The following is a 16,372-nucleotide window of genomic DNA, read 5'->3' on the forward strand; positions in this document are numbered from 1 at the left end:
CTTAAACTGAATGAATAGTTTTGCTTAATTTCTGAAATTATGAGAGATGGGCATAGCTCCCGTTTGTAATTTCTGAGAGGCTATGACTTGGTGATCCTGAAATGTGCGGTTATAATTTAACATTAATAATTTGTTCAGACGTAAGTAGACATCTAAAGAGACAAGAAAATGTAGATACTGTCAGGAGTGTATAACACGTAACATAAAGTGACTTAAGGAGATTTGCAAAAGTCCATTAACGCATCTCAAGGTGGGACAGTCCTAAAAGGAGTTGGGTTAAAAATCCAACAAAGTTCCTTGGAGGGTGATTTTTCTCATTATCCCACACTTTCCATCAGCATTTTGCCTTTGTTTCACCTTACGTTGACCCTTTCCTTTATAAACATGAGTGTGCCTATACTGAATTTAAACTGTGAAAAAGTTACATGAGGTTTAAAGTGTTAATGACTTGTTAAGCCATTATTTTGAAACAGCAAAAAGAAAAAGAACATTATGAAAGAAAAATAGAATTGTGCAGTAACTTCATGACAATGTGCCTCTGTTTAATGATTTGTAAAAGAAGTAGGAAGCGTTTTCAGTGAAAACTGCTAATTATTTTGGTTTCCTATAATGAAAACCTGTGATGTTGTTTAACTATCTCTGTTCATTAGTTTACTCTGTGACACTGGTACATTTGTTTGCTTTTATGTATTCACTTCTTTGCATCAAATAAGAGTGATATCATGATCGAGTTTAAAGTTTATGGAAATTACGGCAATAGTCTCTTGACCATGGGATTGATGACTTTTAAGTTGTGCTATTCAGGATGAGAAGGAATATTCCAGTCATCCTTTTGGTCTGTTTTTCATTTATCATTGTGTATCTTGGAAGACAGTTCTTTTTTTCTGTTTTGTCAGAAACATCCACAAATCAAATAATTATTGACATATACTTGGTGACTTATGTCTAAAATAAATTTAAAGGTTGCTAAAGAAATTAACCTTGGTAACAATTGTTTTTGCCATGCTAATGGCTCTTAAGGAATGATTTAATTGGCCATGTCTCTGGCAGGCAGCTCAATGACATTGTTGTTCAAACCAGAAAAGGGACAAAGTTCTAAGGTCAAACACTGGAAATAGCATGTTTCATCACACTCAAATTCAACAAGTTCAAGAATTTTTGGAGCCCAGAGTTTTCTTAAGTTTGATCATAATAGGGATTGCGAATTTATGGACCCTGTTTTTTCTCTTTTCCTGCTGGCTGTCTGCTTTGCTTTTGCTTGCTGCTGAATTATTGCTTCTCCTTTTCTTCCCGCAAGCCCTTTAGTATGTGGTGGAGGAGACTTTATAGCGGGGATCATAAACACTTCCTACCCAAGTCCCTGCTGCAGATTTAGGTGTGCTGATTGATCTCCTTCCTATCTAGAGTCCAAGGCCTCTGTACCCATGCAACATGTTCTGTCTGCCCACATTGACTGTCTTCTCACCCCTTACCCAAGTGAAAGTACTATGTGATTCAGCAGACAGTGCAGTGTCACCAAGGGCAGACCCAGATCTGCCTTAGAAGATATACCACCCAGGTAATTCTGCTATCCCAGGTGTGTGACCTTGTTTCTTCACAGACTCTTTGGCATTTACTCTGGAATTTATGGGCAAAGACCTCCTGCTCATCAGGCCCTTTCAGAAATGGCAATAAAATATTAGCAATCAGGGAAGAATAAATCCACACAGTAAATGAACGATTCCTCAGAAACGGACTAAGTAAAATAGAGATGGGACAGTGAATACCTATTTTGTGCTGGGTTCTGTGCTTTCTCATAAAAGTCTTATTCAAGAAATTGCTTTAGTTCTTGGTCTCTTCACTTTGCTATGCTCTCTGCCAGGCTGCTTACCTCTCAAATTTGCTAGACAGCTTGCTGTTTTACACATTTGGCATCATCCCAGTTTAGACTGTCTCCAGGAAGCCCTAAGAATTTTCTATGTAGAATGGCAATGTAACTGGTAAGGAAGGAAAGGGCATGTCCCTGCCTTTCATGATTTCACTAATGCTAATGCACAGAAAAAAACTTTAAGTAGGAATTATGTTTCTTGGATAAACCCATTTCTCTCTCTTCTTAGCAAGGCATTTCTATTCCTTTTTCTCATTACATTTTATTTTGCACAGTCACTATGGGTGGCTAATGTGATATCTTCTAATTCTGAAACATATAAAATTGTACTCCAACAAGAGAAGAAAACTTCCAAAGTGGCACTTGCAAGATATTTTATAAAAAAATCTCTATTTAGTTGACACTATTTCTCACTGACTTACTCTTGAACTGTCTCCCAAACCTGCATTTCTCTGTGTTAGCCGCATTCTTGGGCACACACGCTATGGATAGTAAGAAACATAGTCCCTACAGCTCTGATTGCATGGTTCTTAAGTTAATGATCTTACAGGAACCTCGAATGCCTTTACAGAAAGCTTTCACAGAAGTTCCAGGGGCCTTTTTGATTGTCCTGGCTTGGGGCATATGTTCCTTCCTAGGACTGGGTCAGTCTCACCTGAATCATTGAACCAAAGATTACTATGGGGAAAGTGATTCTCCAAAGGAAAAGCATACTGGGCAGACAGAAAAAGGTCCACTTCAATACATATGATAAAAATGTAGATAAATGGATGAAGTTATTAAGAACAAAATGAAACAAGAAAAACTTAAACCTGACTTAGCAGCTGATATGAGGGTGATCTTGCTGTAGGTTGTTTTCTGTCACACTGTAATGAAAAGTTTCTTGGGGGCTCACAGTTTTCTAAGACCCCAAATGGGAACATTTTTTTATATGTTATGGAATGTATAAATAGCATTTCAACTTATATTTACTGAGGTTTTTTTTTTTTTTCTCTACGGCATGGTCTTCAGTATGGAAAAGTAATAGATTAAGGCTTTCCAATTTAGATAACACAGAATTATTAATTGCCTTTGATTTCTGTAGGCGAGAAGAGCAGATTGATACAAAATGAAAGAATGTGTCTTCACAACTTCCAACAGTGAATGAGCATAGCCAGCCTTATTTAGCACAATAAAGACAGATAATTAATAGCTACTTAATAGTTATTTGCATTTGTAAATGTTTAAGTGAGTGCTTTAAAAAGTTCTACCAGATTGTACCATCCTTGTGGAGTCGAGCAACTCTTGTTACACGCATGAACATCACTCACACTCATACAGCTCAGGGTGAGTGCTTCCTAATCTAATAAGGAAAGGAATAGAAGAGAAACAGTTTTGTTATTTAGTGCTGTGGAAAGGAAATGATTGGGACAGGAGGATGAGGTCCCATGGTGAGTGGGCTGCTCTGAGAGAGGGTTGAGGGTAGGAGAAAGGCAGTTGATCTTGTACACCTCTCAACTGGGTCTCTCTCAGGAGTCACAGCATACATTTTGAAAAGCGCCAAAATTAAAATCAATGATGGGATTTGAAGCACTCTATGGCATTACTCATAACTCATTCTGTGACATAAATACTCATCTATGTTTTTCACTTACGTGCATGTAGGGATGATACTAAAAATATTTGACGGTTGATGGTATAGGTACCCAAGTAGCAAGAGCAGACTCCGTCAATGAACATCTGGAACACCTTACAGGTATGCTTCAACTGGATATCAAATATGCAAAGCTATGGGAGCGCCTGGGCGGCTCAGTCGGTTGAGCGTCCGACTTCGGCTCAGGTAATGATCTCATGGTTTGTGAATTCGAGCCCCACGTCGGGCTCTGTGCTGTCAGCTCAGAGCCTGGAACCTGCTTCCAATTGTGTGTCTTGCTCTCTCTGCCTCTCTGCCATTCATGCTCTGTCTGTTTCTCTCAAACACTAAATAAACATAAAAAAATTTAAAAAATATGCAAAGCTGTGAAGAATTCCTGTTAATGAGTATTTTTATCTGTTAAGATGCATATTGTAGCTCTGTTTCAGTCTGTTTCATTGATATCAAAATCATCTCTGGTAAAAAGTTTTATTGGGATTTTATAGTTTCTGGCTATTGAAAGCACAACATATATAATTTGTATGTGTTTGTATTTATATTAATATAATTAAATATTCTACCTAAAGACTGTATCTTCTGCGAATACTAATTATCTAAACAATTAACATTGAGTCCACAAATATTTTTAGGCTCCTACTGTGGGCCAAGCTACAGTTGGTCCCTGGGTGTACAACAAGAAGGATAAGGTCACTGTCCCCATGGACCTTACAGCGTCATTGGAGAGATGGATAACAGACAGTTCCAAAGCAGAGTAATACATTTTGGCTTGAGGATGTTCAGGGAGCTAGGAAGGCATTGTGTTGTGTGGCTTTTGGCATTTAGTCCACAGGTGGAATCAAGGAAGACTTCACAGTTACCAAATTGTGACTGAAGGATGCATCGAGAAGTGGGAAGCATGGAGGAAAAGGGCAATGGGAAGAGTGGTTCAAACATTTATAACATTTCAGAAATAGATCAAAGGACCTGTAATAACCTGAAAATGGTTTGCTATGTTAGGAGCCCTATCTAGTAACTCCTGATATGAAAAATGAGAAAATTATCATATTTAAACTTCTTCCTACTTACTATTTCCACCCTGTAGTATTTATTAGTTGTTTCTGCACTCTCGAAGTGCATAACTTTATAGTCTGTTTTTTTAAACAAAAATTTTTTTTAATGTTTTATTTATTTTTGAGACAGAGAGAGACAGAGCATGAACGGGGGAGGGTCAGAAAGAGAGGGAGACACAGAATCTGAAGCAGGCTCCAGGCTGTCAGCCCAGAGCCCGATGTCGGGCTCAAACCCGTGGACCATGAGATCATGACCTGAGCCGAAGTCGGACGCTTAACCGACGGAGCCACCCAGGCGCCCCTATAGTCTGTTTTGTAAACAAAATTCCATCAGTTTGGCCTCAGTTCATACATCATAAGTGAGAGTGTGCAGGGGCACCTGGGTGGCTCAGTTGGTCAAGCGCCCAACTCTTGATTTCAGCTCAGATCATGATCTCCTGGTTGTGAGGTCAAGCCCTGCGTGGGGCTACATGCTGTGCACGGAGCCTGCTTACGATTCTCTTTCTCCCTCTCCCTGTGCCCCTTGCCTGCTCGCGTGTGCTGTCTCCCTTTCTTTCTCTCTCTCAAAAAAAAAGTGAGAGTGTTCAGTAGTACATAAAGGTCAAAAAAATTTTTTTCCCCACACATCTCCAGTTAAAAAAATTTTTTTAAAAATGTTTTCATTTATTTTTGAGAGAGAGACAGAGTGTGAGCAGGGGCGGGGCAGAGAGAGAGCAGGAGACACAGAATCTGAAGTAGGCTCCAGGCTCCGAGCTGTTAGCACAGAGCCCTCAGTGGGTCTCAAAGTTGTGAACCACGGGATCACGACCTGAGCTGAAGTCAGTCGCTTAAATGACTGAACCACCCTGGTTCCTCCACTCATCTCCAGGTTTATGCCTTTTTGCCTTTGCTCATGCTGTCTCTTTAACCCGGTTTTCCTTTCTCTTCTCATTCACCTGGAGTATTCACACACCTCTCAGGATTTGGATCAAATATTCTACCTCTTATCAAAATTTCATGACTCCTCCAAAGAAAGCTGACTACTATATCCAGGATACAGTTTTCTCATATCAGCTATAATGCTTTGTACCTCATGTAGTGTGTACATTATTTGAGGGCAGGGGCACTATCATCCCATTATTGACACCTTGAATAATATCTATCACAGCATGTATGTTAGGGGTTTGTGGTACCTCTCACCTCTCCTTTTTCCTTCTTTCTTTTTGAATTTTGGTGTGTATATAAAAGGCTTACTACACACATGTGAACAGTATTGCTTTTATTACTTTCTTCCAATATCTCAAACAAACTGGATTGGAGAGCAAGGCTTGGATCAGGAATTTTATGAGGGACTTCCTGCTCCCTAACCATTGAATTGGAAATAAGTTTTGGGTATAACTTCCTTTATCATTCAGTCATAGGCAAATAGGCAGTCAACCACAGGGCAGGACACTGGTAGTGGAAAAAATGATAGGAAGTGAGGGGCTACTTCTTGCCTTTAGGCCCTGCTCCTAATAAAACATGAATGTCAGGGATGTCAATCAATGTCAATGGATGTCAGTTCTGACCAGTCCTATCAGCCATCCCTTCTTCAGTGCTAAAATGATCATTTGCAAACAAAATTTCTCAACATATGTAATTATATATATACTCAGTAATGGAAAATCTGCAAGTTCCATTGAAGCAAAGCCTGGAATATTCTACACTGGATGGATGATTGGATTTGATGATTTAAAAGTGCCTTCTAGCCCAGACAGTCTATGTTCCTTGTATCTTTGACATTCATTTCACCTGAAATTATTCAATGTCTTTGGAATTTGGTGGGTCTGGAGCAGGGAGTTTTCTAGTTCATGAAGGGCACTGAACTTATGGGGAAATATTGTTGTTCTTCAGTTTGTTTTCTTTCACTTAATATGTGGCCTAGATGCAGGATAGGAGACAAGTGGTGCAAATTTTAGCCAAACACTGTAGGCAGCAATGTATATGCATGAACACTGAAGAAGCTTTTGCTCAGTGAGAAGCTGTGAACCCTTTGGTTTATTGACTATGGTCTGATGACTAGCAAGCTGTAGGATTGAGGATTTAGTGAATTTTTTAAATTAGATATGATTTTTATAAACTATCTGATAATGCTGATGTGATTTTGGAGAATAATCTAAAATAGACAAATACAACTTGATCTTTTGCCTGAAAAATACAAAACTAGGTATTAATTATTAAAATATAGCATGTTTACTGAATATTGGGGATAAATGATCTCATTGATTGATGTGTACTTAGCAAATACTTTCCAGATGTAGTAAGACATGAATACAGTAGGAAAGAGTGCTGAGTCTTGCCTCGAAGACCTATATCAGTCACATTTCTTCTTGCTTATTTATTTATTTCTAACTGTTCTATTTAGGCTAGATTGATGGATGCTGAAGGAATCATGGAATGGTGGTAGAGGGGCAAGGTAAAGTGCCAATACAACCTTTGGTGTTTGCTTTTGTTTTTACTGAGAATTATTTTCAGTCTTTACATTTCAAAGTTCATTTAAATTTTATTTATTATAGTAACAGTTGATTTTTTTTGATAAAAAGCTAATTCGCTTTTTCATGGAAGCAATTCTAGATTTGTTGGTCATATTACCGTAAATAGAATGATACAGAACACAGTGAAAATGCTGAACCCATATGCATTGTGGCTTAAACCTGTAATAAGAGTATTTTATAGGAAATATGTAAAATATTACGTATCTTTTAACATTAAATTAACAAAAGTTACTTTGTTTCAGAAGAATTTCTTTTTTTTAAATTTATTAATCTATTTTGAGAGAGAGAGAGAGAGAGAGAGAGAGAGAGAGCATGAGTGTGAGTGGAGAGGGGCCAAGAGAGAGGGAGAAAGAACCCCGAGCAGGTTCCATGCTGTCAGGATGGAGCCCAACTTGGGGCTTAATCCCATGAACTGTGAGATCATGATCTGAACCAAAACCAAGAGTTGGATGCTTACCTGACTGAACCACCCAGGCACCCCTCAGAGGAATTTCTGGTTAGGACATTGAGATTTAGCAATTTTGAGGTAATAGAATTAAACAGATCAACATATTCACTGTTGAAGAATTATACAACCTTGTAGAGTTTCAAGCTCTTACTTCCTATTTTTAAAAAAAGTTCATATAAGAAATATTTTTCAGAAGAATGGAAAAGTCTTTGGCTCATTATGTTTTGTTGTATATTGTCCCTCATGGCCTTATCTAATTTTTTTTTCTGAATGACTCCATTGAAACTGCTTCAGCAAACTTGCTAGATAAGAACTTTTCATAGATTGATGATACCTATAAAGAAAAGTTCCTTAGTGGACATATCTATGCTGTGTTCTTTTATTTGTTTAATTAAAAAATATCTTCCTATTATGAAGTATAACGCTCACAGGGACAAATGCAAAAAACATCAAAGTATAGTATAATGAATTGTTACAAAGCCGTATCATGTCCTAGGTCAAAAATTAGGACAACAGCTTTCAAGAAGCCACTCTGCCCAGATACTCCCTCTGTTTTAGCTAGAGGTTATCACTGCACTGACTTCTGTGATCAGCTTGCCCTTGCTTGTCTTTATTGTTTAACCACCTATGCCTGCATTCCTAGAGAATATAGTTTTTGAAATTTATGCAAATGGAGCTACACTGCATGTAATATTTTTGTACTTGTTCTTTTGTTCAATATCATGTTTAAAATGTATTGATCTATTACTCCATTTGAGAAGTTTTGTCTTCCATGTGAAATCATTTTCAGGATTGATGGGAACTTATTATTATGTATCATTAGCAGATATTTGTCTAATCTCTTCTCTTTTCAAGTTTTGTTCCTCTAGATTGTTTTAATGTGCAATTACAGATAAGTCTCATTCACTTGTCATGATCCTATTTCCTATGTAGAGGATTTTTGATTACTATTTTCTCTAGCTCTTGGATCATCATAGAAATTTATAGAATGCAAAGATTTTGAGCAGAAGGGAAAGGAATAGATGTTGCCCTTTGAAATGATTGAATAAACTTACTAGAGAAGCATATGGTATGAAGTATGGCATGAAAGGAGCTGACTGATAACAACAAGGTTTCAGAGAATACGATGTCTGTTTAGTTTCAAGAGGAGAATCAACAAAGGAAGAAAAACAGTTGGCATCTTCATGTTTAGTAACCTTTTGGCTTTATTGCCTGGAAAATTCAGCATTCTGCCAAAACAGTTGCAAATTTATGACAGCACCAGAGAAATAAGTAATTTTGATTGAAGGATTTTTTTTTACCTAGAATTCTTTCACACAAGGAATGTGACTATGTTTGGCGCCAAACTATATATGTTATGGAAAAAGAAAAGTAAGAGCGAGTTTTTATTTTGTCTCATTAATGAGGACAATTCTGTTGCTGACAACAACTTGAGTCCACAGATCCACAAGTATTTCACCCTACGTATTTTGAGATGCTTCCTGTGGAGTCCTAGCATAAAGATTTGGTGGACACTTCATTGAATCAAGTCAGTGAAAGAAGCAATATTGGAAATTCAGTTGGAAAAGAAGGACAAAATAAAATATGAAATTCTATTAAAATAAAGTTATTATAAATTAAATTCCAACTTTCTCTCTTTATTCTCTGCTTTTATAAGTGGAACTACCACCTACCCAGTCCCTCAAGTCAGAAAAAAGGAGTCATTCTAGACTCAGCTTCTTTGGTTTATATACTGCCAACTATCAAAATTTATTGCTTTTTTTCTCTTTTATTAAATATTTATTTTATTTTTTATTTTTGTGTGTGAGAGAGAGAGAGAGAGAGACAGAGCGTGAGTGGGGAAGGGGCAGAGAGAGAGGGAGACACAGAATCAGAAACAGGCTCCAGACTGTGAGCTATCAGCACAGAGCCCTACGTGGGGCTTGAACTCACATCACATACCACGAGATCATGACCTGGGCGAAAGTTGGACGCTTAACTGACTAACCACCCAGGCACCCCTCTCTTTCTCTCTCTCTCTCCCTTTTAAATATTTGTTTATTTATGTATTTATGTATGTATTTATTTATTTATAGAGAAAGAGAGATCACTTGCAAGCGGGGGAGGGGCAGAGTGGGAGAGAGAGAATCCCAAGCAGGCTCTGAGTTGTAAGCACAGAGCTCAACATAGGACATGATCTCATGCACTGGGCTTGATCTCATGAACCGTGAGATCATGACCTGAGCTGAGGTCAAGAGCCAGATACATAACCAACTGAGCCCCCAGGCACCCCATGTTGCTTCTTTCTCTTAAACATTAGCTTACCACCTTCATGGTCTCCATTGCTATTACCTCATTTTGGGGAAGCATTTCTCATCTAGTTGATTGCAAAATTTTTTGTTTGTTTTTTTACCTCCTTTTCAAAGATCGTTTACCCTGGGTATTTCTGGGTATTTTTGGAGGGAAAATTCTTTTTTTAATTGAATTATAATTGACATAAAATACTATATTAGTTACATATATAAAAGATAGTGATTTAATATTTTTATACATTTCAAAATGATCACTATGATAGATCTAGTTATCATCTGTCACTATATAGTTTTTACAGTATTATTGGCAATGTTCCCATATTCTGTATATTACACCCCTGGTTTCATAACTGGAAGTTTGTACCTCTTAATTCCCTTTACCTATTTTGCATATTGCCAATCCTCCTCCCCCTCTGGCAACCTCTGGTTTGTTCTCTGTATCTGAGTATATTTCTGTTTTGTTTTGTTTGTTTTGTTTTTTAAGTTCCATATATAAGTGAAATATATGGTATTTGTCTTTCTCTGACTTATTTCACTTAGCATCATACCCTCTAGGTCCATCCATGTTGTCGCAAATGACCAGATTTCATTTTTTTTTATGACTGAATAGTATTTTATATAATACATATAAGTATATGTACATATGTACATATATATGTGTCATTGTCACCAAAAAATTAGGATGAGATTGCAAAATTGGCATCCTCCAGCACTTCAGTCCCAGATAAAGTCCCTGCAAGGTGCCTACCTCTTTGGCATCTGCTTTAAAACCAGTAGGTGTGTCTCCCTTATTATGGTCTAGGTGTTTTTCAATATGTTGCTTTTGTGTTGGATCTCAGGGTTAGTTTGCTCATGAGTCATTTAAGAGTGGGATCTCTGGTCTCTACAGTTCTCTATGGTTCTATGATTCTCCTGGTTTTATTCCGCATAGATTTTCAAAACCAGATGTTTTTGGGCTTGTTTTTCTCGTGCCAGCCCTTGCGGTTGTGTTCCTTGGTGTGGGGCACAATCCCTTCATTCCTGGAGGGAGTGTTGCATATATGTGAGATCCCTCTCACTTGTGGGGTCACTGTGGCTGGGGTGGGTCCTGGCAAGGCTGTATCTCTAACCCTCTTACCTTTTTTCATGCTTCTCTTTGTCTTTTGTTGTGCAGGTTCTGCTTATCTAGTTCTCAGGTCCTTTTCATAGGAAAATTCTTCCATATGTGGCTGTAAATTTGTTGTGTCTACAGGACGAGGTGAATTCTGGTTCTTCCTACGTTGCCATCCTGAACCCTGTCTTGAAGGGAAAATTCCGAAACTAATCTTAGTTTGACACTTCTTTGTTTAAAATCAGGGTTTCCTGTTTAAATTCCCTCTTAACCTTCAGGATGAAGTCCAGTTTTGATCTCCTTGGCTGTGTAAACAAGACTCATCCCTTGTCACTTTCTTGCATACACCTAAGTGTCAGCCATATCAAAGGACATGTACCAATGTCTTTCTTGCTTTAGTGCTATTGTACATCCTCTTTAATTTAAACATTCTATCCCTCTCTTTCACTTGGGTAACTCACTCATCACTTAAGGTTGAAATCAAGTGACTTTAGGTAACCTTCTGTTAGCCATTCAGTTTGTTTGAGGAGTACCCCCTTAGCATTCCCCTCCTCCTCCTCCTCCTCCTCCTCCTCCTCCTCCTTCTTCTCCTCCCCCTCCTCTTCCCTCTCCCCTTCCCCCTCCTCCTCCTCCTCCTCCTTCTTCTCCTTCTTTAATAAATGGTTTTCACCCTTTTTTAAAGGGTGTTTATTTTTTATTTTTTTATAATTTTTTTAATGTTTATTCATTTTTGAGAGAGACAGAGACAGAGCTTGAGAGGGGGAGGGGCAGAGAGAGAGGGAGACACAGAATCCGAAGCAGGCTCCAGGCTCTGAGCTGTCAACACAGAGCCTGCCGCAGGGCTCGAACCCACAGACCGTGAGATCATGACCTGAGCTGAAGTCGGACGCCCAACCGACTGAGCCACCCAGGTGCCCCTAAAGGGTGTTTATTTTGAAAATGTTTGAAAATGTTTATTTCTGAGAGAGAGCGAGTGAGTTGGGGAGGGGCGGAGAGAGAGGGAGAGAGAGGATCTGAAGCAGGCTCTGCGCTGTCAGCAGAGAGCCTGATGCAGGCTTGAGCCCACAAACTGTGAGCTCATGACCTGAGCCAAAGTCAGATGCTTAACCTGAGCCATCCAGGCACCTCTGCATTCCACATTTGTTATACTTATGTCTATTATGGGACTTTCTATAATGTTGTTGCGTGTTCCTCCTGTTGTTTGTGAGCTTCTAGATGTCATCCTGTATACTCAGTGTTAGGATTCTATATGGGATACAGCAGATACTCAATGTATACATGCAGGAGTCTGGTGAATGCATGGAAGCAGAAATATCCCCAAGCATGAGGAAAAGACCTTCCTAGCTAGAGAGCTGTGTGTGTTTTGAGTGTTTTTGGAGAATAGCTCTACCTCTTATTATCCCGATTCACAGAGACTTTACTGATTATTTTATTTTTTTCTTTCTCTAACCATTGGCTTTCAGTTTCTGGTTCTGCTTAATTTACTAAGTGGATCCCTTACTCAGGCAGTTGCAGTTGAAATTCTTAAAGCATTTAGAAATGACCCATGTTTTATACATAACATGCTCAAGCATTTTAATGTGTTCACATATGTTATCTTTATTGCAGAAAATATTTTCACATTATCATATAAATCACTACCACTTACATTGTAATTTCATCATCCTTTAAATCAATATCTAGAGCCATATAACATTTTAATATCTTTTTTCGTATTTTTCAATGCTGGAATATTATAAAGAATGAAACTTGTGCTTTCACTTATAAGATCCAGAAAACAGTCTCTAGAAATTGGTGTTGGAATTTTATACATAGAAATCCTCACTTTCCTAGTCATACAAATGTTTCTCTTCTACTTTCTTTATATTTTATTGGAATGTCACTTTTGTTGTATACTCACAGGCTGTTTGTTTTGATTCAGAAAAAAAGTGTTTTCTCTAAAAGTAAAAAAAAAATGTTATTATAAGCTAAATTTAGATTTGTTTGGTTTTTCTAATCAGCTTTTCCCAAAATTGTTGGTCAAGCACAAATTCATACAAAATACTCTAGAGAGTTCAAATTAAAATTTTGTTTCTATTCTGTCAAAGACCATGATCTGTTTTTTGAGAATCTTCTGTTGTTTTGCTTAACTCTGCTAGTACATTTTCTATTTTGCTTAAATTAGTTGTTTTGCTTAACTCTGCTAGTACATTTCATATTTTGCCTAAATTAAATTGTTAAAAAAAATTTTTTTTAAATGTTTATTTATTTTGAGAGAGAGAGAGAGCAAGAGAGAGAGAGAGAGAGACAGAGCGTGAGAGGGGAGGGGCAGAGAGAGAGACACAGAGTCTGAAGCAGGCTCTAGGCTCCACGCTGTCAGCACAGAGCCCGACATGGGGCTCGGACTCATGAACCATGAGATCATGACCTGAGCCAAAGTCAGATACTCAACCGACTGAGCCACCCAGGCGCCCCTAAATTGTTTTAACATTAGATGTTACTACCATTAGCCTGGTTATGAGGTTAAATTTACATGTGTTTCAGCAAGAGATTTCCATTTTTGTCATATCAAGAAAATATCATGTATAATCTCTGAAATACTTGCAAGAGTATTACTGCCAAAAACACAATTGTGGTTATATCTTCTTAGAAAAAAATTCATATTACTCATGTGCTGTACATGGTCAATAGAATGCTGGAGTTTTCGCCCAAATCCTGGCTTATATGAATTTTCTTTATCAACCATCTTAACATAGCTATCCTAGGTTTGCCCTGACACTATTTTAAAACAATGGCTAAAATGGAAGTCCACTTATTTTCTTCACCTAAGTTGCAATTTGTACCTTTTTGTACATAAGTTTTTAATTTTAATTCCAGTATAGTTAACATGTGGTGTTATATTAGTTTCAGGTGTACAATATAGTGATTTAACAGTTCTCTACATTACTTAGTGCTCATCATGATAAATGTACTCTTTAATCCCCATTAACTATTTCACCCATCCCCCACCCACCTGCCCTCTGGTAACTATCAGTTTGTTCTCGATAGTTAAGTCTGTTTCTTGGTTTGCCTATCTGTCTCCTTTTTATCCCCCTTTGCTTGCTTTGTTTCTTAAATTCTACGTATGAGTGAAATCATATTTGTCTTTCTCTGACTTATTTTTTTTAACTTTTCTTTAATGTTTATTTTTGAGAGAGAGAGTGAGTAAGCACAAGCGGGGAGGGGCAGAGAGAGAGAGGGGGAGACACAGAATCTGAAGCAGGCTCCAGGGTCCAAGCTGTCAGCACAGAGCCTGATGCAGGGCTTGAACTCACAAACTGTGAGATCATGACCTAAGCCAATGTTGGACACTTAACTGACTGAGCCACCCAGGTGCCCCTTTCTCTGACTTATTTTGCTTAGCATTATACTCTCCTTTTTTTTTTTTGACTGAATAATATTCCATAGTGTGTGTGTGTGAATGTGTATATACATTGTATATATATATATCAATTCTTTATTACATCTTCTTTATCAATTCATTTATTGAAGGACACTTGGGCTGTTTCCAAAATTTGGCTATTGTAAATAATGCTGCAATAAATATTGGGGTGCATGTATCCCTTTGAATTAGTGTTTTTTTTTTATTTTTTGGGTAAATACCTAGTAGCGTGATTATTGGGTAAATATGTTAGTTCTATTTTTAACTTTTTGAGGAACTTCCATACTGTTTTCCACGGTGGCTGTGCAGTTTGCATTTTTCCTAACAGTGCAGGCGAGTTCCTTTTTCTCCACATCCTCACCAACACTTGTTGTTTCTTGTGTTTTTAATTTTAGCCATTCTGACAGGTGTAAAGTGACATCTCATTGTAGTTTTGATTTGTATTTCCCTGATGGTAAGTGATGTTGAGCATCTTCATGTTTCTGTTGGCCATCTGGATGTCTTTTTTGGAGACGTTCATGTCTGTTTTGTCTTCTGCCCATTTTTTAATTGGATTATTATTATTTTTTGGGGGGTGTTGTGTTGTATAAGTTCTTTATATATTTTGGATATTTACCTTTTGTCAGATATGTCATTTGCAAATATCTTCTTCCATTCCACAGGTTTCCTTTTAGTTTTCTTGATTGTGTCCTTCTCTGTGCAGAAGCTTTTTATTTTGATGTAGTCCCAGTAGTTTATTTTTGCTTTTATTTCCCTTGCCTCAGGAGACATATCTGGAAAGAAGTTGCTATGGCTGATGCTAAAGAAGTAATTACCTGTGTTCTTTTCTAGTATTTTGATGGTTTCAGATCTCATCTGAAAGTTGAGGTCTTTAATCCATTTAGGTCTTTGATCCATTTAGAGTTTGTTTTTGTGTTTGGTATAAGAAAGTGGTCCAATTTCATTCATTTGCATTAGCTGTCCAGTTTTCCCAACAGCATTTGTTTAAGACACTGTTTTTTTTTTCCCATTGGATATGCTTTCCTGTTTTGTTGAAGATTAATTGACCATGTAACTGTGGGTTTATTTCTAGCTTTTCTATTCTGTTCTATTGTTCTAGGTGTCTATTTTTGTGTCAGTACCATACTGTTTTGATTACTGCAGCTTTGTAATATAATTTTAAGTCTGGAATTGTGATGGCTCCAGCTTTGCTTTTCTTTTTCAAAATTGCTTTTGCAATTTGGGGTCTTTTGTGGTTCCATATAAATTTTAGGATTGTTTGTTCTAGTTCTGTGAAAAATGATGTTGGTATTTTGATAGGAATTGCTTTGAATATGTATATTGCCTTGGGTAGTATAGACATTTTAACATTATTTGTTCTTCTCATGAGCATGGCATGTGTTTCCATTGCTTTGTGTCATATTCAATTTCTTTCATCAGTGTTTTATAGTTTTCAGAGTACAGGTCTTTTGCCTCGTTAGTTAAGTTTATCCCTAGGTGTTTTACTATTTTTGGTGCAATTGTATGGGATTGTTTTCTTAATTTCTCTTTCTACTGCTTCATTAATAGTGTGTAGAAATGCAACAGATTTCTTTACATTGATAATGTATCCTGTAATTTTACTGAATCTACATATGAGTTCTAGTAGTTTTTTTGTGGATTCTTGGGGTTTTCTATATATAGTATAATGTCATGTGCAAAGAGTGAAAAGTTTACTTGTTCCTTACAATTTGGATTATTTTTATTTCTTTCTGTCATCTGATTGCTGTGGCTAGGAGTTCCGGTACTTTGTTGAATAAAGGTGGTGAGAGTAGACATCCTTGTCTTGTTCCTGACCTTAGGGGAAAATCTCTTAGTTTTTTTCACTATTGAGTAGGATGTTGGCTGTGGGTTTTTCATAACAGGCCTTTATTATGTTGTGGTATGTTCCCTCTGAACCTACTTTGCTGAAAGTTTTCTCATAAACGGATGTTGTACTTCATCAAATGCTTTTTTGGCATCTATTGAAATGATCAAATGGTTTCTATTCTTTCTCTTGCCGATGTGATATATATTATGTTGGTTGATTTGCAAATATTGAACCACTCTTGCATCCCAGGAAT

At 37.4% G+C, this 16,372-nt stretch overlaps 1 long non-coding RNA gene across 1 annotated transcript; it reads left to right on the plus strand.

Annotated features, from left to right (window-relative positions):
- Positions 1-219: 219 nt before the first annotated feature.
- On the plus strand, positions 220-16,112 carry LOC122479702. The gene is made up of 3 exons (XR_006296409.1): positions 220-230; positions 1,964-1,972; positions 15,982-16,112. It is a non-coding gene; the product is annotated as an uncharacterized LOC122479702 (long non-coding RNA).
- Positions 16,113-16,372: the final 260 nt, after the last annotated feature.

This window comes from Prionailurus bengalensis, chromosome C1 (genome assembly GCF_016509475.1).
Source record: "Prionailurus bengalensis isolate Pbe53 chromosome C1, Fcat_Pben_1.1_paternal_pri, whole genome shotgun sequence".
NCBI lineage: Eukaryota > Metazoa > Chordata > Mammalia > Carnivora > Felidae > Prionailurus > Prionailurus bengalensis.